A 26,645-nucleotide genomic window follows, 5' to 3' on the forward strand; every position below is an offset into this window, starting at 1 on the left:
TTTATTTATAGGATTTCTAACTTTAAATGCTAATTATTAAAACATTATGAGACCGACCCACTTCATTCAATAGACATTTATAGAGTAGATACTAGGTACAATGCACTTGACTATATTTTGTAAGTAATACAAGATGAATAAATACTTTATTCAAAGGAGCTCACAGTCACAGAAATTGTAGAACACTGGAACCCAAAGAGACCTTCTAGCTCAGCCCCTTCATTTTACATATATGGGAAGTGAGAAATGGAATTTAAGTAACTTTTCCAGGGTGAAAATCTATTAAACTACAAAATGCAGTAGAATTTTGTAGCATGTGTACAAATAACTTAAGTACATGGCAGATTGTGAGATATGTATGAGAGAAACACAAACAATGCTCTATGATTTTATGGGACTCTGTGTTGTATAATGAAAAGAGCTCCACCATAAAGACCTTCCCAGATCACTATTTACAATGTGACTTGTAAAAGTTGTTTAAAGGCTGAGAACAAGTTTTTCCATTTGTAAAAATAGCAGCATGATAAAGATATTGCAATATTGTGTGAGTTTTTGACACAAAATAAGCACTTGATAGTGGTAATTATTATTTTTGTGATGAGTCTATAGTATGTTATAAATTTAAACAACAAATAAATGAGACTTTTTAATATCCTAAACCAATTTTATGTTTGTGTATGTATATGTACACAGACACACTTGCATGTGCATGCTTAGTATTTAATTTCTTCCAAACTTAGAAAGTTCCATTTTGTGAACTGGTATATTAAGGATTTGTCAAACCTAATAGCAGATGAGATATTCCTGCTCCATAAGAGTTAGAAGGCAGTGCATATCCATGATAGAGGAAAGCCTAGATCAGAGATCAAAAATTAGACCTCAGCTTGATAATAAATGTACTTGGGAAAAGGAAGGGAGATTAAAGTTAAGTATAAGATGGTTCATCTCCCCTCCATTACCAGATGTAAGTTTAGTTCAATGCATTCTTAAGACCAAAGGGGAAAAAATTGAGCTGAATAACAAAATAATGAAAGAAATTAACTAAATAAAGAGTTAAATTGAGGTCATGCCTTAAAATCACATAACTTCAATGGTACAGTTCAGAGTCAGAAAACACACCTTCTGAAACTGGCAAAGTCATACGTCTTAAAGCTTTATGTAAACTCTATTACAAAGTATATTTTCAACGTCCAAACGATAACATTAATTAAAATTATGCAGCTTTTAACTAAAGTGGAGAGGGAGGAATATGTAGATCCTTGCTGAATTTGGATTTGTAAATAAGAAATAGGCAATTCTGACAAGGGGAAAGTTAATTTTTCACACTTCTTTTACATCTGAATGATAAAGCATTATCAAGAAATTCAAGTTCTAGAATGGATTCTTAATAGACTAAAAATAGCAAATAGTGATAGTATAAGTTAAGTCATAAGGACTTGGTGATGCATTGCATAAAATGTGTGTGAGAAATGTCAAAGATCATCTCCAGGTGTTTAGTAAGTGACAGAGACCTTCACTGTCCTTGGAAACACCAGAGAAAGAGTAAGTTTGATTTTTGACATGACCAGATGCTTTTGAGACATTCACTGGAACTGATGGTTACATTGATGGATACAGGCCTCTGGAACTCAGTGAAGTGAAGAAGGGAGAGCATAGTTTAAATATGGTAGATTAGAGATAGCTGCAAATTCTTTGACACTTGAACCTCTGAGAGGTCTATGTTCCCTTCTCTCAAAATAGGGTGGGCTCTCTGCATTGACAAGTAAGAACATACTTGAAATGATTCTGTGGCAGTTTCTAGGCCCAGGCCTCAAGAAACTGGTAGCTTCCAATTCCTGTCTCTTGAAATATTTTCACTAGGGGAAAACAGTTGTCACATAAGCCTGCCTTACTGTGGTATGAGGAAGTCAAACTTCCCCTTGTGGAAAAACCATAAGGAAGAGGAAAAAAAGCTCAACCAACCTGTGCTATTCCAGCCATCCAGCTCAGGTGCCTAACATGTGAGTGAAGAAGCCATCTTGAACATTTCTTATTGCATAGTGGTAGAAAGTACAGCAAAACTGTCACCTGAGGTAATATGAAAAATAGAAATTTCATCTAATAAAATGATGGATCTAGCTGAGGAAGTTTCCAGACAGAATGTCAAAAGTGTCAGCTGGTTTCTTTTATTTGCTAATCATTAGGTACAGACAGAGAGAAATTATATAAAGAAGTAATTATTCCTTCATTATGAAGAATTTAAAGACAATATAAAGGAGTCAAAACTTGCTGAGTTAGAAAATAAAACTGTTTTATTCCCAGTCTCTTCTAACAAAATATTTTCAAAGTAAGAAAGGGCATCAGGGCAGAGATTAAATCCAGGGTGCTATTAGGAAAACATGGTTTCCAGATAAAGATGACCTAAAACTGTGATTGTAAAAACCCAAAAGTGTGATTGTAAACCTTTGTTAAGAGCTCAAAAAGATGTAAGGGCATGACTTGCAGACACTTGTAATTGGGCAGTATGGTTTCTAAGAATCTTAGTGGTCTTCTGGAGGGACATCTTCTCAGAACCAAAATTTAGTACATATATAATTTTTGAATGAATGAGCTGGGAATCAAAAACTTCATAAAGAAACGCTTGGCAAACATTCTCTAACAAGAGGGAAGTGAATCACTATTTCATACGGTGCAAAATGTCAAAGGAGTTTGTGAGTAATTAGTCACAACAGACATCCCTGTGAGCAATGTCAAACAGGAACCTGGGTCTTCATAATTAATAAGAACCCTTCCACATGGCTGTTCTCAGCCCTGGTAGGGTTACAAATGAAAGTCTGGAAATGGGCAAATATTTCTGAACACACCAATATGAGAATAGCAAATATTACTTTAATAACTATGTAAGAAAGTACAGAGTTCACTATAGGTCCTTGGATAAACGGTTTTCTTTTAGTGCACACATCAGTGATAATTTCAAAGGGGGAAGCCTGAGAGAGTCAAACTCCATTGCAGTTTCTCTTTTTTTACTTTTCTAAAAATTGAAGCAGAGTTGAATTACAAAATTGTGTTAGTTTGAGGTTTATAGCATAGTGATTCAGCTTTTTTTTCTAATTGTATTCCATTTTAGGTTATTATAAGATACTGAATATAAATCCCTGTGCCAAACAGTAAGTTCTTGTTGCTTGTTTCTTTTATGTATAGTAGTTTGTATCTGTTAATCTCATACTCCTAACGTGCCCCTCCTCCACTCCCTCTCTCGGTAACCATAAGTTTTTTATGTATGTGAGTCTTTTTCTGTTTTTTATATATATTTATTTATATTATTTTTTAGATTCCACATATAAGTGATATCATATAGTATTTGTCTTTCTCAAACTATAATATTCTTCAAGTCCATCCATATTGCTGTAAATGGCAATATTTTATTCCTTCTTATGGCTGAGTAATATTCCACTGTAGATATATACATATACATATATATATATATATATATATATATATATATATATATATATATATATATATATATATATATATATACACAAACACACACACCATATTTTAAGACAATTGCCTGTTGATGGACAATTGGTTTGTTTCCATGTCTTGGTTATTATATATAATACTGATATGAACATAGTGGTATGTGTATCTTTTTTGAATTAGAGCTTTCATTCTATTCATTTTTTTTTTTTTTCTGGATATATACCCAGGAGTAGAATTACTGGATCATATGGTAACTCTAGTTTTTTGAGGACCCTCCATACTATTTTCCATAGTGACTGCACCAATTCACAATTCCACCAACAGTATAGGAGGGTTCCTTTTTCTCCACACCCTCTCCAGCATTTAATATTTGCAGACATTTTGATGATAGCCATTCTGATTGGTGGGAGATGATATCTCATTGTGGTTATGATTTGTATATCTCTAATAATTACCAATGTTGAAGATAATTTCATGTGCTTGTTGGCAATTGGTATGTCTTCTTTGTAAAAATATCTATTTACGTCTTCTGCCTAATTTTGTATTTCTTTTTTTATATTGAGTTATACGAGCTCTTTGTATATTTTGGATATTAAGCCCTGTAGGCTGCATCATTTACAGATATTTTCTCCCATTCTGCAAGTGGTCTTTTTGGGTTATTGATGGTTTCCTTTGCTGTGCAAATGCTTTTAAATTTGATTCAGTCCCATTTAAACAAAATTTTTTTTATTTTTAATTCTTTTTATTTTTTACTTTTTTTTTGTAATGGATTCTATATATTTACTTATTTATTTATTTATTTATTTTAACATCTTTATTGGAGTAGAGTTGCTTTACAATGGTGTGTTAGTTTCTGCTTTATAACAAAGTGAATCAGTTATATACATACATATGTTCCCATATCTCTTCCCTCTTGCAACTCCCTCCCTCCCACCCTCCCTATCCCACCTCTCTAGGTGGTCACAAAGCACAGAGCTGATCTCCCTGTGCTATGTGGCTGCTTCCCACTAGCTATCTATTTTACGTTTGTAGTGTATATATGTCCATGCCACTCTCTCACTTTGTCACAGCTTACCCTTGCCCCTCCCCATATCCTCAAGTCCATTCTCTAGTAGGTCTGTGTCTTTATTCCCGTCTTACCACTAGGTTCTTCATGACCTCTTTTTTATTTTTCCTTAGATTCCATATATATGTGTCAGCACACTGTATTTGTTTTTCTCTTTCTGACTTACTTCACTCCGTATGACACACTCTAACTCCATCCACCTCACTACAAATAACTCAATTTCGTTTCTTTTTATGTCTGAGTAATATTCCATTGTGTATATGTGCCACTTCTTCTTTATCCATTCATCCAATGATGGACACTTAGGTTGCTTCCATGTCCTGGCTATTGTAAATAGAGCTACAATGAATATTTTGGTACATGACTCTTTTTGAATTACGGTTTTCTCAGGGTATATGCCCAGTATTGGGATTGCTGGGTCATATGCTTTCTATTTTTAGTTTTTTAAGGAACCTCCATACTGTTCTCCATAGTGGCTGTATCAATTTACATACCCACCAACAGTGCAAGAGTGTTCCCTTTTCTCCACACCCTCTCCAGCATTTATTGTTTCTAGATTTTTTGATGATGGCCATTCTGACCAGTGTGAGGTGATACCTCAATGTAGTTTTGATTTGCATTTCTCTAATGATTAGTGATGTTGAGCATTCTTTCATGTGCTTGTTGGCAATCTGTATATCTTCTTTGGAGAAATGTCTATTTAGGTCTTCTGCTCATTTTTGGATTGGATTGTTTGTTTTTTTGTTATTGAGCTGCATGAGTTGCTTGTAAATCTTGGAGATGAATCCTTTGTCAGTTGCTTCATTTGCAAATATTTTCTCCCATTCTGAGGGTTGTCTTTTGGTCTTGTTTATGGTTTCCTTTGCTGTGCAAAAGCTTTTAAGTTTCGTTAGGTCCCATTTGTTTTTGTTTCCATTTCTCTAGGAGCTGGGTCAAAAAGGATCTTGCTGTGATTTATGTCATAGAGTGTTCTGCCTATGTTTTCCTCTAAGAGTTTGATAGTGTCTGGCCTTACATTTAGGTCTTTAATACATTTTGAGTTTATTTTTGTGTATGGTGTTAGGGAGTGTTTTAATTTCATACTTTTACATGTACCTGTCCAGTTTTCCCAGCACCACTTATTGAAGAGGCTGTCTTTTCTCCACTGTATATGCTTGCCTCCTTTATCAAAGATAAGGTGACCATATGTGTGTGGGTTTATCTCTGGGCTTTCTATCCTGTTCCATTGATCTATATTTCTGTTTTTGTGCCAGTACCATACTGTGTTGATTACTGTAGCTTTGTAGTATAGTCTGAAGTCAGGGAGCCAGATTCCTCCAGCTCCATTTTTCATTCTCAAGATTGCTTTGGCTATTCGGGGTCTTTTGTGTTTCCATACAAATTGTGAAATTTTTTGTTCTAGTTCTGTGAAAAATGCCAGTGGTAGTTTGATAGGGATTGCATTGAATCTGTAGATTGCTTTGGGTAGTAGAGTCATTTTCACAATGTTGATTCTTCCAATCCAAGAACATGGTATATCTCTCCATCTATTTGTATCATCTTTAATTTCTTTCATCAGTGTCTTATAATTTTCTGCATGCAGGTCTCTTGTCTCCTTAGGTAGGTATATTCCTAGATATTTTATTCTTTTTGTTGCAATGGTAAACGGGAGTGTTTTCTTAATTTCACTTTCAGATTTTTCATCATTAGTGTATAGGAATGCAAGAGATTTCTGTGCATTAATTTTGGATCCTGCTACTTTATCAAATTCATTGATTAGCTCTAGTAGTTTTCTTGTAGCATCTTTAGGATTCTCTATGTATAGTATCATGTGATCTGCAAACAGTGACAGATTTACTTCTTCTTTTCCGATTTGGATTCCTTTTATTTCTGTTTCTTCTCTGATTGCTGTGGCTAAAAATTCCAAAACTATGTTGAATAATAGTGGTGAGAGTGGGCAACCTTGTCTTGTTCCTGATCTTAGTGGAAACGGTTTCAGTTTTTCACCATAGAGGACGATATTGGCTGTGGGTTTGTCATATATGGCCTTTATTATGTTGAGGAAAGTTCCCTCTATGCCTACTTTCTGCAGGCCTTTTATCATAAATGGGTGTTGAATTTTGTCGTAAGCTTTCTCTGCATCTATTGAGATGATCTTATGGTTTTTCTCCTTCAATTTTTTAATATGGTGTATCACCACGCTGATTGATTTGCGTATATTAAAGAATCCTTGCATTCCTGGAATAAACCCCACTTGATCATGGTGTATGATCCATTTAATGTGCTGTTGGATTCTGTTTGCTAGTATTTTGTTGAGGATTTTTGCATCTATGTTCATCAGTGATATTGGCCTGTAGTTTTCTTTCTTTGTGTCATCTTTGTCTGGTTTTGGTATCAAGGTGATGGTGGCCTCGTAGAATGAGCTGGGGAGTGTTCCTCCCTCTGCAATATTTTGGAAGAGTTTGAGAAGGATAGGTGTTAGCTCTTCTCTAAATGTTTGATAGAATTCATCTGTGAAGCCATCTGGTCCTGGGATTTTGTTTGTTGGAAGATTTTTAATCACAGTTTCCATTTCAGTGCTTGTGATTGGTCTGTTCATATTTTGTATTTCTTCCTGGTTCAGTCTCGGCAGGTTGTGCATTTCTAAGAATTTGTCCATTTTTTCCAGGTTGTCCATTTTATTGGCATAGATTTGCCTTGCAGTAATTTCTCGTGGTCATTTTTATTTCTGCAGTGTCAGTTGTTACTTGTCCTTTTTCATTTCTAACTCTATTGATTTGAGTCTTCTCCCTTTTTTTCTTGATGAGTCTGGCTAATGGTTTATCAATATTGTTTATCTTCTCAAAGAGCCAGCTTTTAATTTTATTGATCTTTGCTATCATTTCCTTCATTTCTTTTTCATTTATTTCTTATCTGATCTTTATGATTTCTTTCCTTCTGCTAACTTTGGGATTTTTTGTTCTTCTTTCTCTAATTGCTTTAGGTGCAAGGTTAGGTTGTTTATTTGAGATGTTTCCTGTTTCTTCAGGTAGGATCGTATTGCTATAAACTTCCCTCTTAGAACTACTTTTGCTGCATCCCATAGGTTTTGAGTGTTGTGTCTCCATTATCATTTGTTTCTAGGTATTTTTTGATTTCCCCTTTGATTTCTTCAGTGATCACTTCGTTATTAAGTAGTGTATTGTGTAGCCTCCATGTGTTTGTATTTTTTACAGATCTTTTCCTGTAATTGATATCTAGTCTCATAGCGTTGTGGTCGGAAAAGATACTTGATACGATTTCAATTTTCTTAAATTTACCAAGGTTTGATTTGTGACCCAAGATATGATCTATCCTGGAGAGTGTTTCATGAGCACTTGAGAAAAATGTGTATTCTGTTGTTTTTGCATGGAATGTCCTATTAATATCCATTAAGTCCATCTTGTTTAATGTATCATTTAAAGCTTCTGTTTCCTTATTTATTTTCATTTTGGATGATCTGTCTATTGGTGAAATTGGGGTGTTAAAGTCTCCTACTATGATTGCATTACTGTTGATTTCCCCTTTTATGGCTGTTAGTATTTGCCTTATGTATTGAGGTGCTCCTATGTTGGGTGCATAAATACTTACAATTGTTATTCCTTCTTCTTGGATCGATCCCTTGATCATTATATAGTGTCCTTCTTTGTCTCTTGTAATAGTCTTTATTTTAAAGTCTATTTTGTCTGATATGAGAATTTCTACTCCAGCTTTCTTTTGATTTCCATTTGCATGGAATATCTTTTTCCATCCCCTCACTTTCAGTCTGTATGTGTCTCTAGGTCTGAAGTGGGTCTCTTGTAGACAGCATATATACTGGTCTTGTTTTTGTATCCATTCAGCCAGTCTGTGTCTTTTGGTGGGAACATTTAATCCATTTATATTTAAGGTAATTATCAATATGTATGTTCCTATTCCCATTTTCTTAAATGTTTTGGGTTTGTTATTGTAGGTGTTTTCCTTCTCTTGTGTTTCTTACCTAGAGAAGTTCCTTTAGCATTTGTTGTAAAGCTGGTTTGGTGGTGCTGATCTCTGTCAGCTTTTGCTTGTCTGTAAAGTCTTTAATTTCTCCATCAAATCTGAATGAGATCCTTTCTGGGTAGAGTAATCTTGGTTGTAGATGTTTCTCCTTCATCACTTTAAGTATATCCTGCCACTCCCTTCTGGCTTGCAGAGTTTCTGCTGAAAGTTCAGCTGTTAACCTTATGGGGATTCCCTTGTGTGTTATTTGTTGTTTTTCCCTTGCTGCTTTTAATATGTTTTCTTTATATTTAATTTTTGATAGTTTGATTAATATGTGTCTTGGCGTGTTTCTCCTTGGATTTATCCTGTATGGGACTCTCTGTGCTTCCAGGGTTTGATTAACTATTTCCTTTCCTATATTAGGGAAGTTTTCAACTATAATCTCTTCAAATATTTTCTCAGTCCCTTTCTTTTTGTCTTCTTCTTCTGGGACCCTTATAATTCGAATGTTGGTGTGTTTATTGTTGTCCCAGAGGTCTCTGAGACTGTCCTCAGTTCTTTTCATTCTTTTTTCTTTATTCTGCTGTGCAGTAGTTTCCACTATTTTATCCTCCAGGTCACTTCTCCATTCTTCTGCCTCAGTTATTCTGCTATTGATCCCTTCTAGAGTATTTTTAATTTCATTTATTGTGTTATTCATCATTGCTTTTTTCCTGTTTAATTCTTCTAGGTCCTTGTTAAATGTTTCTTGCATTTTGTCTATTCTATTTCCAAGATTTTGGATCATCTTTACTATCATTATTCTGAATAATTTTTTAGGTAGACTGCCTATTTCCTCTTCATTTGTTAGGTCTGGTGTGTTTTTTACCTTGCTCCTTCATCTGCTGTGTTTTTCTGTCTTCTCATTTTGCTTATCTTACTGTGTTTGGGGTCTCCTTTTCGCAGGCCACAGGTTCGTAGTTCCTTTTTTTTTTGGTGTCTGTCCCCAGTGGCTAAGGTTGGTTTAGTGGGTTGTGTAGGCTTCCTGGTAGAGGGGACTAGTGCCTATGTTCTGGTGGATGAGGCTGGATCTTGTCTTTCTGGTGGGCATGCCCACGTCTGGTGGTGTGTTTTGGGGTGTCTGTGGCCTTGTTATGATTTTAGGCAGCCTCTCTGCTAATGGATGGGGCTGTGTTCCTGTCTTGCTAGTTGTTTGGCATAGGGTGTTCAGCACTGTAGATTGCTGATCTTTGAGTGAAGCTGGGTCTTGGTGTTGAGATGGAGATTTCTGGGAGATTTTTGCCATTTGGTATTACATGGAGCTGGGAGGTCTCTTGTGGACCAGTGCCCTGAAGTTCGCTCTCCCACCTCAGAGGCACAGCCCTGATGCCTGGCTGGAGCACCAAGAGCCTTTCATCCACACAGCTCAGAATAAAAGGGAGAAAAAATAAAAAGCAAGCAAGCAAGAAAGAGGATAAATAAAATCAAATAAAGATAAAATAAAATAATGTTATTAAAATAAAAAATAATTATTAAGAATAGAATTTAAAAAAAAAAAAAGGATGGACAGAACCCTAGGACAAATGGTGAAAAGAAAGCTATACAGACATAATCTCACACAGAAGCATACACATACACACTCACAAAAAGAGGAAAAGGGGATAAAATAATATATCGTTGCTCCCAAAGTCCACCTCCTCAATTTGGGATGATTCGTTTTCTATTCAGGTATTCCAGAGATGCACGGTACATCAAGTTGACTGTGGAGATTTAATCCGCTGCTCCTCAGGCTGCTGGGAGAGATTTCCCTTTCTCTTCTTTGTTCGCACAGCTCCCGGAGTTTTGCTTTGGATTTGGCCCCGCCTCTGCGTGTAGGTCGTCTGAGGACGTCTGTTCTACGCTCAGACAGGACGGGGTTAAAGGAACAGCTGATTTGGGGGCTGTGGCTCACTCAGGTCGGGGGGAGGGAGGGGTATGGAATGTGGGGCGCCCCTGTGGCGGCAGAGGCCAGCATAACATTGCAGCAGCCTGAGGTGCGCCGTGTATTCTCCCGGGGAAGTTGTCCCTGGATCACAGGACCCTGGCAGTGGTGGGCTGCACAGGCTCCCGGGAGGGGAGGTGTGGATAGTGACCTGTGCTCCCACACAGGCTTTTCGGTGGCATCAGCAGCAGCTGTAGCGTCTCATGCCCGTCTCTGGGGTCTGTGCTGATAGCTGCGGCTCGCGCCCGTCTCTGGAGCTCCCTTAAGCAGTGCTCTTAATCCCCTCTCCTGGCGCACCAGGAAACAAAGAGGGAGGAAAAAGTCTCTTACCTCTTCGACAGGTCCAGACTTTTTCCGGACTCCCTCCTGGCTAGCTGTGGTGCACTAACCCCTTCAGGCTGTGTTCACGCAGCCAATCCCAGTCCTCTCCCTTCGATCCGACCTAAGCCGGAGCCTCAGCTCTCAGCGCCCGCCCGCCCCGGCGGTTGAGCAGACAAGCCTCTTGGGCTGGTGAGTGCTGGTCAGCACTGCTCCTCTGTGCGGGAATCTCTCCGCTTTGCCCTCTGCACCCCTGTTGCTGTGCTCTCCTCCATGGCTCTGAAGCTTCCCCCCTCCGCCACCCTCAGTCTCCGCCTGCGAAGGGGCTTCCTAGTGTGTGGAAACCTTTCCTCCTTCACAGCTCCCTCCCACTGGTGAAGGTCCCGTCCCTATTCTTTTGTCTCTGTTTTTTCTTTTTTCTTTTGCCTTACCCAGGTACGTGGGGGAGTTTCTTGCCTTTTGGGAGGTCTGAGGTCTTCTGCCAGTGTACAGTGGGTGTTCTATAGGAGCAGTTTCATGTGAAGATGTATTTCTGATGTATCTGTGGGGAGGAAGGTGATCTCCACGTCTTCCTCTTCCAGCATCTTCTCCTCTCTCTTACTTATTTATTTTTATGTTCTCATTAGTTATCTATTTTATACATAGTATCAATAGTGTATATATGCCAATCCCTATCTCCCAATTCATCCCATCGCCCCCCTTGGTATCCATATGCTTTTTCTTTACGTCTGTGTCTCTATTTCTGCTTTGCAAATAAGATCATCTATACCGTCTTTTTAGATTACACATATATGCGTTAGTATACAATATTTGTTTTTCTCTTTCTGACTTACTTCACTCTGTATGACAGTCTCTAGGTCCATCCACGTTTCTACAAATGACCCAGTTTTGTTTCATTTAATGGCTGAGCAATATTCCATTGTATATATGTACAACATCTTCTTTATCCATTCCTATGTTGATGGACATTTAGGTTGCTTCCATGTCCTGGCTATTGTAAATAGTGTTGCAATGAACCTTGAGTTGCATGTGTTTTTTTGAATTTCGGTTTTCTCTGGGTATGTGTCCAGTAGTGGGATTGTTGGGTCATATGGTAGTTCTAGTTTTAGATTTTAAGGAACCTCCATACAGTTTTCCATAGTGGCTGTATCAATTTACATTCCCACCAACAGTGCAAGAGGGTTCCCTTTTCTCCACACCCTCTCCAGCATTTATTGTTTCTAGATTTTTTGATGATGGCCATTCTGACTGGTGTGAAGTGATACCTCATAGTTTTTATTTGTATTTCTCTAATAATTAGTGATGTTGGGTATCTTTTCATGTGCCTCTAGACCATCTGTATGTTTTCTTTGGAGAAGTGTCTATTTAGGTCTTCTGCCCATTTTTTGATTGGGTTGTTTGGGTTTTTTTTTTTTTTTTTTTGATATTGAGTTGCATGAGCTGTTTGCATATTTTGGAGATTAATCCTTTATCAGTTGCTTCATTTGCAAACATTTTCTCCCATTCTGATGGTTGTCTTTTTGACTTTTTTATGATTTCCTTTGTTGTGCAAAAATTTTTAAGTTTAAAAGCTTAGATCCCATTTGTTTAGTTTTGTTTTTATTTTCAATACTCTAGCAGTGGGTCAAAATACATCTTGCTATTAGGTCATCTTGCGATTTATGTCAAAGAGTCTTCTACCTATTTTTTCTTCTAAGAGATTTATAGTGTCTGACCTTACATTTAGGTCTTTAACACATTTTGAGTTTATTTTTGTGTATGGTGTTAGGGTGTGTTCTAATTTCATTCTTTTAAATGCAGCTGTCCAGTTTTCACAGAACAACTTATATACATGACAAACCCACAGCAAACATTATACTCAGTGGTGGAAAACTGAAAGCATTTCCTCTAATTTCAGGAACAAGACAAGGATTCCACTCTCACCACTAGTATTCAACATAGTTTTGGAATTCCTAGCCATGGCAATCAGAGAATAAAAAGAAATAAAATGAATACAGATTGGAAAAGTAGAAGTAAAACTGTCACTGTTTGTAGATGTCATGATATTATACATAGAAAATCCTAAAGATTGCACCAGAAAACTACTAGAACTAATGAATGAATTTGGTACAGTTGCAGGATACAAAATTAATATACAGAACTCTCTTGCATTCCTATACACTAACAACAATAGATCACAAAGAGAAATTAAGGAAACATCCCATTCACCATTTCAACCAAAAGAATAAAATACCTACGAATAAACCTACCTAAGGAGGCAAAAGACCTGTATGCAGAAAACTATAAGGCATTGATGAAAGAAATCAAAGACAAAACACAAACAGATGGAGAGATATACCATATTCTTGGATTGGAAGAATTAATATTGTGCAAATGACTATACTACCCAAAGCAATCTACAGATTCAATGCAATCCCTAAAAAATTACCAATGGCATTTTTCACAGAACTAGAACAAAAAACTTTACAATTTGCATGGAAACACAAAAGACCACAAATAGCAAAAGGAATTTTGAGAAAGAAAAACGGAGCTAGAGGAATCAGGCTCCCTGACTTCAGACTACACTACAAAGCTACAGTAATCAAGACAGTATGGTACTGGCACAAAAATAGAAATATAGATCAGTGGAACAGGATAGCCCGGAGGTAAACCCACACCCATTGGTCACCTAATCTATGACAAAGCAGGCAAGAAAATTCAGTGGAGAAAATACAGCCTCTGCTTTTATTTCTTTTGCCTTGGGAGACTAATCTAAGAAAATATTGCTACAATTTTATGTCTAAGAATGTTTTACCTATGTTCTCTTCTAGGAATTCTTTTCTAAAGTAAGGAATGCCTTATTTTAGGTCATTAAACTATTTTGAGTTTTTGTTTTTTATATGGTGTGAGGGAGTATTCTCATTTCATTGAGTTACACATAGCTGTCCATTCCCAAAACCACTTGTTGAAGAGACTCTTTTCTTCATTGTATATTCTTGCCTACTTTGTCATAGATTATTTGACTGTAGGTGCATGGGTTTTTGTTGGGCTCTCTATTCTGTTCCATTGATCTGTACATCTATTTTAGTGCCAATACCACACTGTTTTGCTTACTGTAACTATGTAATATAGTCATAAGTCTGAACGATTGATACCTCCAGCCTTGCTCTTTTTCCTCAGGATTACTTTGGTAAGTGTGTGTATTTTGTGGTTCCATATAAATTTTAGGATTACTTGTTCTAGTTCTGTGAAAGATGTCATGAGTGTTTTATTAGGGATTGAATTAAATCTATATATTACTTTAGGTAGTATGGCCATTTTAACAATATTAATTCTTCCAATTCTAGAGCATGGGCTCTCTTTCCATTTCTTTGTATCATCTTTAGTTTTATTCATGAGTGTTTTATACTTTTCAACATATGGGACTTTCACCACCTTGGTTAACTTTATTCCTAGGTTTGTTTTTCTTTTTTGACATGATTTTACATGGTTCGTTTTTTACTTTCTCTTATCAGTATTTCATCATTAGTGAAAAGAAATGCAATAGATTTCTGTATATTAATCTTGTATCCTTCTACCTTCCTGAATTTATTTATTAGTTCTAATAGTTTTTGTGTGGAGACTTTAGGATTCTCTGTATACAGTATCACATCATCTGCAAAGAGTGATATTTTTAACTCTTCCCTTCAAATTTGGATACTTTTATTTCTTTTCCTTGTCTAATTGCTGTGGCTAAGAATTGTAATACTATATTAAATAGAAACAGTGAGAGTGGGCATCATTGTCTTATTCCTGAATTTCTTGGGAAGGCTTTCAGCTTTTCACTTTTGATTATTAAGTTGGCTGTGGATTTGCTGTTAATGGTCTTTATTAGTTTTATATATATTCCCTCTATACCCACTTTGATGAGAATTTTTATCATAAATGGATGTTGAATTTGGCAAATGCTTTTTCTGTGTCTATTGAGATGATCTTGTGGGTTTTGTCTTTCCTTTTCTTAATGTGGTGTATCACATTGATTAATTTGCCTTTGTTGAGTCATCCTTGGGACCCTGGAACAAATTCAACTTGATCATAATGTATGATTCTTTTTATGTATTGTTGCATTTGGTTTGCTAATATTTTGTTGAGGATTTTTACATCTATATTCATCAAAGAGGTTTGCCTATAATTTTCTTTTTGTGTAGTGACTTTGTCTGGTTTTGGTATCAGGGTGATGGTAGCTTCATAGAATGAATTTAGGAGTGGTCTCTCCTCTTCAATTTTTTGGAATAGTTTGAGAAGGATGGATATAAGTTCTTCTTTGTATATTTGACAGAGTTCCCCAGTGAAGTCATCTGGTCCTGGACTTTTGTTTGCAGTGAGTTTTGTTGTTGTTGTTATTTATTTGTTTGTTTTGGCCACACCATGTGGCTTGTGGAATCTTAGTTCCCCAACTAGAGATTGAACCCATGCCCTTGACAGTGAAATTGCAGAGTCCCAACCACTGGAGTGCCAGGGAATTCCCACTTTTTTAAAATTACACATTCTATATTTCACTTCTAGTGATCAGTCTGTTCAGCTTATCTGTTTCTTCTTGTCTCAGTCTTGGCAGACTGTATGTTTCTAGAAATTTGTCTATTTCTTCTTTTGTATTTTTTAACATCTTTATTGGAGTATAATTGCTTTACAATGGTGTGTTAGTTTCTGCTTTTGTCTATTTCTTCTTGATGTCCAATTTGTTGGCATGTAACTGTTCATAGTATTATCTTATGGGTTTTTATTTTCTTTGAATTATTGTGGTATAAGTTGTTATTTCTCCTCTTTCATTTCTTTTTTTTTTTTTTTTTAATTTGGGCCCTCATTCTTTTCTTCTTGGTCAGCCTAACTAGAGGTTTGTCGATTTTGTTTATATTTTTTAAAACCAACTCTTGGTTTTATCTATCTTTTCTACTTTTTTGTGGATCTCTATTTTATTTATTTCCTCTCTGATCTTTATTATTTCCTTCTTTCTGCTAACTTTGGGATTTGTTTGTTCTACTTTTTCTAATTCTCTTAGGTGGTAGCTTAGGTTGTTTATTTAAGATTTTTCTTGTTTCTTAGGAAGGCCTGTATGAACTTCCCTCTTAGAACTGCTTTTGCTGCATCTCATAGATTTTGTAAGGTTGTGATTTCATTTTCGTTTGTGTCAAGATATTTTCTGATTTTCACTTTGATTTCATCATTGACCCATTGTTTTTTAGTAGCAAGTTGTTTGTTTCCATTTGTTCATTCTTTTTCCATTTTTCTTTCTGTGGTTGATTTCTTGTTTCACACCATTGTGATCAGAAAAGATACCTGAAATAATTTTTGTCCTCTTAAATTTGTTGAGGCTTTTTTGTGACCTAGTATGTGTTTTATCCTGGAGAATGTTCCATGCATGCTTGATAAGGATGTGTATTCTGGGTTCTCTTAGATGTAGTACCCTATAGATATTAATTAAGTCCAAATAGCCTATTGTGTCATTTAGGACTTCTGTTGCCTCAATAATTTTCTGTCTGTATGATATGTCCATTGATGTCAATGTGGTATTAAACTCTCCTACTCTTACTGTATTATTGTCAGTTTCTCCCCTTATATCTGTTGGTACTTGTTTTGTGTATTTAGGTGTTTCTATATTAGGTGCATATACATTAATGATTGCAATATTTTCTTCTTGTATTGATCCTTTATTGTTATATAATGCCCTTCTTTGTTTTTTCGTATAGCCTTTGTTTTAATGTCTATTTTGTCTGACGTGAGTATTGCTATTAATACCTTCTTGTCACTTTCATTTGCATGATATATCTTTTTCCATGCCCTCACTTTCAGTCTGTGTGTGTCTTTCACCCCATAATAGTCTCTTATAGGGAGAATATTGTAGGTTCTTGGTTTTTATCCAGTCTTTCACTCTATGTCTTTTGATCAGACCATTTAGTCCATTGACATTTAAAGTAATTATTGATAGGTATGTACTTATTTCCATGTTTTTGTAGTTCTTCTTTGTTCCTGTCTTCTTTTTATTTGTCTCTTTGTGGTTTGACAATTTTCTTTTGTAGTATGCTTGAGTTCCTTTCCTTTTTTTTTTTTTTTTTTTCTTTTTTTAATCCGTTATATGTTTTTGAGTTTTGGTTATCATGGAGTACAAGTACGTTGACCAATGACTGTATCTACTTCTTTAAACTGATAGTTATTCAAGTCCAAACACATTCTAAAAGATGTACCTTTTTATTCTCCCCTTCCTCACATTTTGTGATTTTAATGTGCTATCTTATATCTTCATGTTTAACCTTTTACTGTTGTAGTTATAATCACTTTTACAATTAAAAATTTTTTCACATCTACATATTGGCTTAAGTGATATTCAATTCTTTTATATATTTGCCTTTCCTATTGTGATTTTTCCCTTTCTTGTAGATTCTTGCTTCTTTTTTATTTAGAGAAGACCTTCTAATATTTCTTTTAGGGTAGGTTGAGTATTGCTCAACTCTTAGTTTTTGCTTGTCTGAGATATTCTTTATCTCTCCTTCTATTGTAATTCATAAACAGCTGGGTAGAGCATCCTAGGTTGTATGTTTTTCCCTTTCAGGACTTTGAATATATCATGCCTCTCCTTTCTCTCCTTTCTCCCTTCATGCCTTGAATATATCAGGCTTCTTCTGGCCTGCAAAGTTTCTGCAGAAAAATTAGCTGATAGCCTTATGGGGATGCTCTTGTTGCTGACTTTTGTTTTTCCTCTTGATGTTTTCAGAATCCTCTTTTTATCTTTAACTTTTGCTGCTTTAATTATGACGTGTCTTGGTGTTGATCTGTTTGGATTTATCTTGTTTGAAACCCTCTGTACTTCCTATACCTACTTTAGTTTTGGGAAGTTTTTGGCCATAATGTCTTCAAATACTTTTCTGATCCCCTTCTCTCTCTCCTCCTTATGGAACCCCTATTATGCATAGGTTGGCACATTTTTTATTACTCCATAGATCTCATATGTTGCTTTAATTTTTAAAATTTGCCTTTCTGTCTGCTGTCCTGATTGGATGATTGCCATTATTCTATCTTCCAGATCACTTATTCATTTAGTCTGCTACTCATTGTTTCTAGATATTTTTTTTTAACCTCAGCAATTGAATTGTCTATTTTTGATTGGTTCATCTTTATAATTTCTAGTTTCTTGTTACCGTGTTCTGCATTTCTATTGATAATCTTTCTTTATTCAGTTAGCATTTTTATTACCTCCTTTTTGAACTCAGCGTCTAGTAGACTGGTGAGCTCTGTTTCACTATTTGTTTTTTCGTGGAATTTCTCTTCTTCTTTTAGTTGGGAGTAGTTCTCCTCCATTTTCATTTTACTTAACTTTCTACATCTTTATGAATTCAGGAGAAACAATTGTCTATTGTGGTCTTGAAGGGGTATTTTTATGTTGGAGTGTCCCTGTGTAGACTGTGTCCTGTGTTTTTTGTGCAAGGATTGGTTTTGATATGTATGTTAGCCAGGTTGTTGCTCAGGGTTTTCTCACCATTGTCCTCTTGATAGGAGGTGTGGTTGTTGCTGGCATATCTAGATCCTGTGCAGGATGTGGGAATTCCTCTCTGCTTTGTGCCTGTCACCACCCTGTCAGGGTCTGAGTCTGCTCTACAATTGTTGGATTAGAAACCCTGAGGATCATGTTCAATTAGCCTCCTTGGCCCTTGCATTCATGCCCTGCCCCAAAGGAGGTGATTACTGAATCACTTGAGGACTGTGTGATCACAGAGGACCTGTGTGCTGCCTGGTAGGTGTCCCTAGTTCCACTCAGAAGAAGCCCATGGTCATTTCTGTTTCTCTGCTGTGGTCGTTCCAGATCTAGTGCAGGGTTGTGATGTCTAAGAGTAGGCTGGGACCGGCAGTCAAGGTATTGTGGCTGTAGGAATTGAAGTGGCTCCACTGTCCTCTGAGATTTTGCCTGCCTCTGTGACAGTCTTCTCCCTGGACTGTCTGTACTAAGCTGTAGTGTGGAAAGGGCAGACCCAGGGTGCTCTTGCTGGGACAGAACCACTGTGTACTCGAGTTTGCTGTAATGGCTCTTGCCAACCGACCCTGACCACACCCCTCTCCCCCCAGGCTGTCTCTGCATAGTTAGATGGGTCCACTCCTAGGACCTATTGCCCAAGAGTCAGTGCTCAGCTACTGCATGCTCTTGTGGCACCACCCAGTGCAAGCACTGACAAGGTTACTGTGGTTCCACTCACTGCACTGTGTGCACAGTGACAATGTCCTCCATGGTCCACCCAGGTCACACCCCAGGAACCCTGGCCTGTCTCAATGTAGCTAGACTGAGTCTCTGCACCGATCTCATACCTGGTTGTGGTGTGGAGTGAGCAAGTCTGAGGTTTTAGCCCATTCAGATTGGGAAGTGTGTAGAGGCAGCAGCTGCCAGTGCAAGTCTCTCTCCACTCTGATTGTAGCAAGCCAGCATGAGTGCACCCCACACAAGTAGAGTCTAGGCTTCTCCAATACTTCTGTCTCTCTCAGTGGATTTTCCAGCAGGAAAGGTGTCTTGTCTCCTCCATGCAGGACCCCAGGACTGGGATGCCAAGATTGTGGCTCAACCTGCTCACTCCCCAGAGTGAGGGTCCACCCATGCAGACCTTCTCTTTCTTACAGATCCCTCCCAGGAGCTCAGGTTCCAACCTGATGTCTTTTTTCTATCCTACTCATTTATGTGGAGATATTTCTTGAAGCTTTGGTTGTATAGAAGTTCTGCCAGTTTTCAAGTAGTTTCCCATGAGAATTGTTCCACATGTAGATGTATTTTTGATGTGTTTGGGGGGTGGAGGTGAGCTTCACATTCTCCTGCACCATCATTTGTGATCCCCTCTCTCCTATTACTTTTTTCTTTTCTATTTCTATTTCCCCTTTTATTTTATCCAGTAGTATCTACTTTAACATAGTCAGTCCTTTTGCATGGACTAAGGGTCCAAAGAAATATACCAAGGCTCTTGTTTAAACCTGACCACAAGCATCCCTTTGAAATAATATTTCTAAGGTTAAAGCGATAGTGTTACTCTCTCCAGAGGTTACTGTACAACTTCTAATCCCAGGACTAGGGAAAAACATCAGCTGCCAAAATTAAAAAGCACATGCTATTTTTGGACAACAGAAATTTCATGCAAGATGACTTAGAAAAAATCATCACAAACATGAAATGTTTTTTCAATATATGAATTCATAATCACTGTAAGCCTCATTGTAGCTGGCCTCATGGAATTTAAGTATGACAATGTGTAACATTTAAGGACACATAATCCAAACAAGCAAGAAAGAATCTACAGAGGACTCATTTTTTTAGTATTGGGCAAGCAGAATATTCCAAGAGTCCAGTTTATAACCCCACCACTAACAACATTCGTCATGCTTCATTCTAGTGAACCTTACCTCAGAACATTTCAGTCAATAGCTCCTTTCCCCAAATTTCTCCAAATAACACACATTGCTCTGACGTGTTCATTACAAAACTGATTTTTGATAAATCACTCTCCTCCTCCTGCCTACACTGATCTTTCTTTCTTTGTATCATAAAATTTAACACCAGGTTGACAAATGACTCTACTGAGAGAGGAATTGAACAGAAAATTGGGCTGAGCCATTCTGGGGCCTTGCCCTGCCTACCTGCAGGCTGGCAGTCAATATACAAGGCAGGGCCTGGAAGAAAAGCAAGTTGGGAGCGAGCTCTGCCTATCAGCGTGCCCACAGTAATTGGCTCCACCACAACAGAGGTCTTATGCAGCTCACATAGGAGGCATTCCTAGATAATATAGCTCTGTCATGAGAGAGAATTGTGCTGGGTGCCTCATAGGATGTCTCCTACATAAGGTAGCTTCTCCAAGGTCACAAAACATAATGAACCTACCTAATACATAGACATAAACACAGAGAATTAGGCAAAACGAAGAGACAGGATGAAGGAAAGAATATTCCAAATGAAGGAATAAGGCAAAAACCTCAGAAAAAGAATAAACACCTTGGAAATAAACAGTTTACACATAAGTATTCAAGGTAATCATGATTAAAATGTTCAACAAACTTTAGAGAAGAATGGATGAACACAGTGAGAGTTTAACAGAGAGTTAGCAATTATACAGAAGAACCAAGCAGAACTGAAGCATACAATAACTGAAATTTTTAAAAAATACATTAGAAAAAAATCAACAGCAGATTAGATGATACAGAGAAATGGATCAGTGAGCTTGAAGAGAAGGTATTGGAAATCACTGAAACTGAACAGAAAAAAGAAAAAAAAAAAGAATGTTTAAAACAGAGGATAGTTAAAGAGACCTCTGGAACAACATCAAATATACTAACATTTGCATTATAGGGATCCCAGAAGGAGAACGGTGAGAGAATTGGGCAGAGAACTAATTTGAAGAAATAATAGCTGAAAACTCCCTTAACTTGGGGAAGGAAACAGGCATCCAGGTTCGGGAAGCACAGAGAGTCCCAAACAAGATGGACCCTAAGAGGGCCATACAAAAACACATTACAATTAAAATGGCAAAAAATTAAAGATAAGGAGAGAATATTAAAAGCTGCAAGGGAAAAGCAAATAATTACTTACAAAGGAACGCCCAAAAGACTATCAGCTGACTTTTTAAAAGAAAATTTGCAGACCAGAATGCAGTGGCATGATATATTCAGAGTGATGAAAGGGAAACATCCTACAACCCAAGAATACTCTACTGGCATGGTTACCATTCAGATTTGAAGGCACAATATAGAGTTTTTCAGACAAGTGAAAGCTGAAAGAGTTCAGCCTCAATGAACTGGCTTTACAAGAAATGTTAAAGGGACTTCTCTAAGCAGAAAAGAAAAGGGCATAACTAGATACATAAAAATTATGAAAAGAAAAAATCTCACTGGTAAAGGAAAACATAGAGTAAAATAATAGATCAATCACTCATAAAGTTAGTATAAGGTTAAATGATAAAAGTAGTAAAACCATCTTCATTCACAATAAGTAGTTAATGGTTACACAAAACAAACAGATGTAAACTATAATGTCAAAAACATTAAACCTGAGGTGGGGGAGTATACATATAAGTTGGTTAGAAGGTGTTTGAACTTTAGAAATTATCAACTTAAAATAATCCCATATATAGGTTGCTATACATGAACTTGATGGTAACGACACACCAAAACCCAATAATAGAAATGCACACACAAAAGAAAAAGGTACTAAAGATAGTCATGAAATCTCAAGAGAAGAGAGCAAACAAAGAAGAAAGGAACAATACCTACAAAAAATAGCTCAAAAACAATGAACAAAATGGCAATAAGTACATACTTACCAATAATTACTTTATCTTTATCTTTATTTTATTTTATTTTGTTTTGTTTTGTTTTTGGTTGTGGTGGGTTTTTGTTGCTGCACATGGGCTTTCTCTAGTTATGGTGAGCAGGGGCTACTCTTTATTGCAGTGCATGGGCTTTTCATTGTGGTGGCTTCTCTTGTTGTGGAGCATGAGCTCTAGGCATGCAGACTTCAGTAGTTGGAGCATGCAGGCCGTAGAGTGCATGGGCTTCAGTAGTTGCAGCACATAGGCTCAGTAGTTGTGGCTCGTGGGCTCTAGGGCATGTGGGTTTCAGTGGTTGTGGTGGGCAGGCTCAGTAGTTGTGGCTCACAGGCTCTAGAGCACAGGCTCAGTAGTTGTGGTGCATGGGCTTAGTTGATCTGCAGCATGTGGGATCTTCCCAGACCAGGGATTGAACCTGTGTCCCCTGCATTGGCAGGTGGATTCTTACCCACTGCACCACCAGGGAAGTCCCCTCAATACCTATTTTAAATGTAAATGGACTAAATGCTTCAATCAAAAGACATAGAGGGGCTAAATGGATAAAAAACAAGACACATATATATGTTGCCTACAAAAGACTCACTTCAGATCTAATGACACACAGAGACTGAAAGTGAGGGGATCAAAAAAATTACTCCATGTAAATGGAAATGAAGAGAAAACTGTGTACAATACTTATATCAGGTAAAATAGACTTTAAAACAAGACTGTAACAAGAGACAAAGCAGGACATTACATAATGATAAAGGGATCAATCTAAGAAGTAAATATCACAATTGTAAATATATATATATATATATATATATATATATATATATATATATATATATATATATATATATCTCCAACATAGGAGTACCTAAATACATAAAGCAAATATTAACAGACATAAAGGGATAAATTGACAGTAACACAATAATAGTAGGGGACTTTAATACTCCACTTACATCAATGGACAGATCATTCAGACAGAAATTCAATAAGGAAACATTGGCCTTAAATGACATATTAGACCAGATAGACTGAATAGATATATATGCAACTGTGCATCCAAAAACAGCAGGGTACACATTCTTTTCAAGTGCTCATGGAACATTCTCCAGGATATATCACACGCTAAGCCAAAAACAAGTCTCAATAAATTTAAGATAAAAATCTTATAAAGCGTATATTCTGAACACAACAAAATGAGATTAGAAATCAACTACTAGAAAAAATTGCAAAAACACACACAAGTGGAGGGTAAGCCATAGGCTACTAAACAATATTTTCCTGAAAAATCAAAGAGGAAATTAAAAATTACCTGGAGACAAACAAAAATGGAACCACAGCAATCCAAAATCTATTGGATGCAGCAAAAGTTCTTCTAAGAAAGAAGTTTATAGTAATACATGCTTACCTCAAAAAACAAGAAATATTTCAAATAAACAATCTAACCTCACACCTAAGGAAAGTAGAAAAAGAAGAACAAACAAAACCCAAAGTTAGTAGAAGAAAGTAAATTATAAAGGTCAGAGCAAAAAATAAATGAAATAGAGTATAAAAAAATTAGAAAATGTAAGTGAAACTAAGATCTGATTTTTTGAAAAATAAACAAAATTGATAAACCATTAGTTAGATTCATCAAGAAAAAAAGAGATAGGGTACAAATAAATAAAATCTGAAATAAAAGAGAAGTTACAACTGACACCACAAAAATACAAATAATCAAAAGAGATTAGTATGAACAATTAATTATAAACCAATAAAAAGGACAACCTACAAGAAATGGTTAAATTCCTAGAAATGTACAATCTCCCAACTATAAATCAGAAAGAAAGAGAAAATATGAACAGACCAATGACCAGTAATGAAATAATATCAGTAATTAAAATACTCCCAACAATAGAAATCCAGTAATCTTCACAGGTGAATTATACCAAACATTTAGAGAAGAGTTAACATTTATACTTCTCAAACTATCCTAAAAAATTGAAAAGGAAGGAACATTTCCAAACTTATCCTATGAGGCCAGCATGAACCTGATACCCAAGTCAGACAAAAACACCACAAGAAGAGAAAATCACAGGCCAATATCACTGATGAAAAATATATGAAAAAATTTCAACAAAATATTAGCAAATAAAATTCAACAATACATTAAAAGGATCATACACTATGATCAAGTGGTATTTATTCTAGGGATACAGGGATAGTTCAATATTCACAAATCAATCAACATGATACACCACATTACCAAATTGAAGAATAAAAATCATATGATCATCTCACTAGATACAGAAAATCTTTTGACAAAATTCAACATCCATTTATGTAAAAACTCTAAAAAATTGGGTATAGAGTGAATATGCCTCTACATATTAAAGGCCATATACAACAAACCTGTAGCCAAAATCATACTCAATAATGAAAAGCTGAAAACGTTTCCTCTAAGATCAGGAACAAGACAAGGATTCCCACTCTATCTACTTTTATTCAACATTGTATTAGAAGTGCTAGCCACAGCAATCAGACAAGAAAAAGAAATACAAGTTGGATTATCCAATTTCATAATTGGAAAGGAAGATGTAAAACTGTCACTATTTTCAGATGACATACTATATATAGAAATCCCTAAAGACTGCACCAAAACTCTATTAGAATCAATGAAAACAGTAAATTTGCAGAATACAAAATTAATATACAGAAATCTGTTGCTTAGCTACACACTAATAAAACACTATCAAAAAGAGAATTTAGGAAAACAATCCCAGTTACAACTGCATCAAAAATAATAAAATACCTAGGAATAAATCTAACCAAGGAGGTCAAAGTCTTGTTCTCAAAAGGCTGTAAGACATTGATAAAAAAGATTGAAGATGACACAAACAAAGGGAAAGAAGTACTGCTTTGATGGATTAGAAGAATTAATATTTTTAAAATAACCATATTATTGAAGGCAGTCTACAGGTTCAATGCAATCCCTATCAAAATACAAATGGCATTTTTCACAGAACTAGAACAAATAATTCTAAAATTTTATAGAAACACAAAAGACCCCTAATAGCCAAAGTGATCTTGAGGGGAAAAAAAGCTGGAGGTATCATATTTTCTGAGTTCTAAATATACTACAAATCTACAGTAACCAAAACAGTGTGGGACTGGCACAAAAACAGATACATGGATCAATGGAACCAAATAGAAAGCCCAGAAATATTCCCACAATTATATAGTTAATTAATCTATGACAAAGGAAGCAAGACTATACAATGTGGACAAGACAGCCTCTTCAATAAATGGTGTTGGGAAAACTGAACAGCTACATGCAAAAGAATCCAACTGGACTTTTCCCACACCACATACAAAAAAAAAAAAACCCTCAAAATAGATTAAAGATTTAAATGTAAGGCCTGCAACCATTAAAACTCTTAGAAGAAAACATAGGTAGTATGTTCTTTGAGATTGGTGTTAGCAATATTGTTTTTGAAAATATCTCCTCAGGCTGGGAAGCAAAAGCAAAAATAAACAAATGTGACTACTTCAAACTAAAAAGCTTTTGCACAGCAAAGGAAACCACTAACAAAATGAAAAGGCAACTTAATTAATGAGAGAAGATATTTGCAAATGATATATCCAATAAAGGGGTGGTATCCAAAATATATAAAGAATCCATACAACTCAACATCAAAAAAACAAACATGATTACAAAACAGGAAAAGGATCTAAGTAGATATTTTTCCATAGAAGACATACAGATGGAGAACAGACACATGAAAAGAAGCTCAACATCACTAATCATCAGGTAAATGCAAATCAAAACCACAATAAGATATCACCTTACACCTGGGAACCCTTGTGCACTGTTGCTGGGATTGTAAATTGGTGCAGCCACTATGGAAAACAATATAGAGTTTTCTTAACTTAAAAATAGAATTACCATATTATCCAACAATTTCACCTCTATTTACCTGAGGTGAAGTTAGGGTTAGGGTTAAGGTAAATACTAACATATATCAAAAAGATATATGCACTACAATGTTCATTGCAACATTGCTTACAATAGTCAAGATATGAAAGCAACCTAAGTGTCCATCTATAGATATATGGATAAGGAAGATGTGGTATTTTATACATAGAATATTACTCAGGCATAAAAAGAAATCTTTCAATTTACAAAAACGTGGATGGATCTTGAGGGTATTATGCTAAGAGAAATCAAGTCAGAGAAAGACAAATACTGCATGATCTCACTTATATGTGGAATCTAAAAAAGAAAACAGACACACAAAACAAAATGAAAACAGAGTCATAGATACAGAGAACGAATCGGAGGTTGCCAGAAAGAGGGGTGTGGGAGGCTGAGTGAAATATGTGAAGGGTATTAAGAGGTTCAAACCTCCAATTATATAATAAATAAGTCATGGGGATATAATATACAGCATAAGGAATACGGTCAATATTATTGTATTAATTTTGTGTGGAGACATGATCACCAGACTCTTATTATGGTGATAATTTCATAATGTATGTGAAAGTTAAATCATTATATAGTACATCTAAAAGTAACATAACATTGTACTTTAACTATATTAAA

The 26,645-nt window shown here is 36.0% G+C and overlaps 1 long non-coding RNA gene across 1 annotated transcript in view; it reads left to right on the forward strand.

Moving 5' to 3' along the window:
• Positions 1-26,419, forward strand: part of LOC309610004 — a 263,329-nt gene extending 236,910 nt beyond the window's left edge. Inside the window, exon 2 of the long non-coding RNA XR_014233693.1 lies at positions 23,564-26,419. This is a non-coding gene — a long non-coding RNA (uncharacterized lncRNA). The remainder of the gene's footprint in view (positions 1-23,563) is intronic.
• The last annotated feature ends 226 nt before the right edge of the window (positions 26,420-26,645 follow it).

Source organism: Balaenoptera borealis, assembly GCF_965194805.1.
Source record: "Balaenoptera borealis genome assembly, chromosome: 13".
NCBI classification, from domain to species: domain Eukaryota; kingdom Metazoa; phylum Chordata; class Mammalia; order Artiodactyla; family Balaenopteridae; genus Balaenoptera; species Balaenoptera borealis.